Source organism: Cucurbita moschata, unplaced genomic scaffold, assembly GCF_002738365.1.
Source record: "Cucurbita moschata cultivar Rifu unplaced genomic scaffold, Cmos_1.0 Cmo_Scf00023, whole genome shotgun sequence".
Taxonomy (NCBI): Eukaryota; Viridiplantae; Streptophyta; class Magnoliopsida; order Cucurbitales; family Cucurbitaceae; genus Cucurbita; species Cucurbita moschata.
In genome coordinates this window covers 2272234-2272751 of record NW_019268539.1, presented here as the reverse complement: position 1 = coordinate 2272751, position 518 = coordinate 2272234, and positions in this window count along the sequence as shown.

Here is a 518-nt window from a genome sequence, read left to right as displayed (position 1 = left end):
GCTGCCTTGCTTGTCGTGGCAAAGGCTTTACCTCGAGCCTGAGGATGTCCCCCGGCACTCAACTGACCCCCACCTCCACCTGGAACAGATCGCTCGGGGCGCATCATATTAGGGTTCTTTGCACTACGACACACTCTGGCGAGATGACCAGTCTTGCCACAGTTATAACATATCTTGTCTGTAGCATTACAAGAACCCGCATGAGTTAACCCACATTTACTACAACCTGCCCTCCCTTCACCGGAATAAAGCCGGCGATCAACTCGTTGTGGTACCGTCTGCTGTTGCGAACCCGTGGATATTTGAAGAAATTTTCGTTTACCACTTGGCCGTACCTGACTGCTTGAACCCTGATTATTCCTCGGGGTGCTAGCATCTAACTTGACCGCAGCATTATAAGCCGTAACAAAATCTTGAGAAGCATGGGCAGACACGGATCCCTGTATTTCTTGCCTCAAACCCTGAATAAAGAGATCCGTCTTCTCTTCCTCAGTAGCAACCATAAGAGGAACAAATCT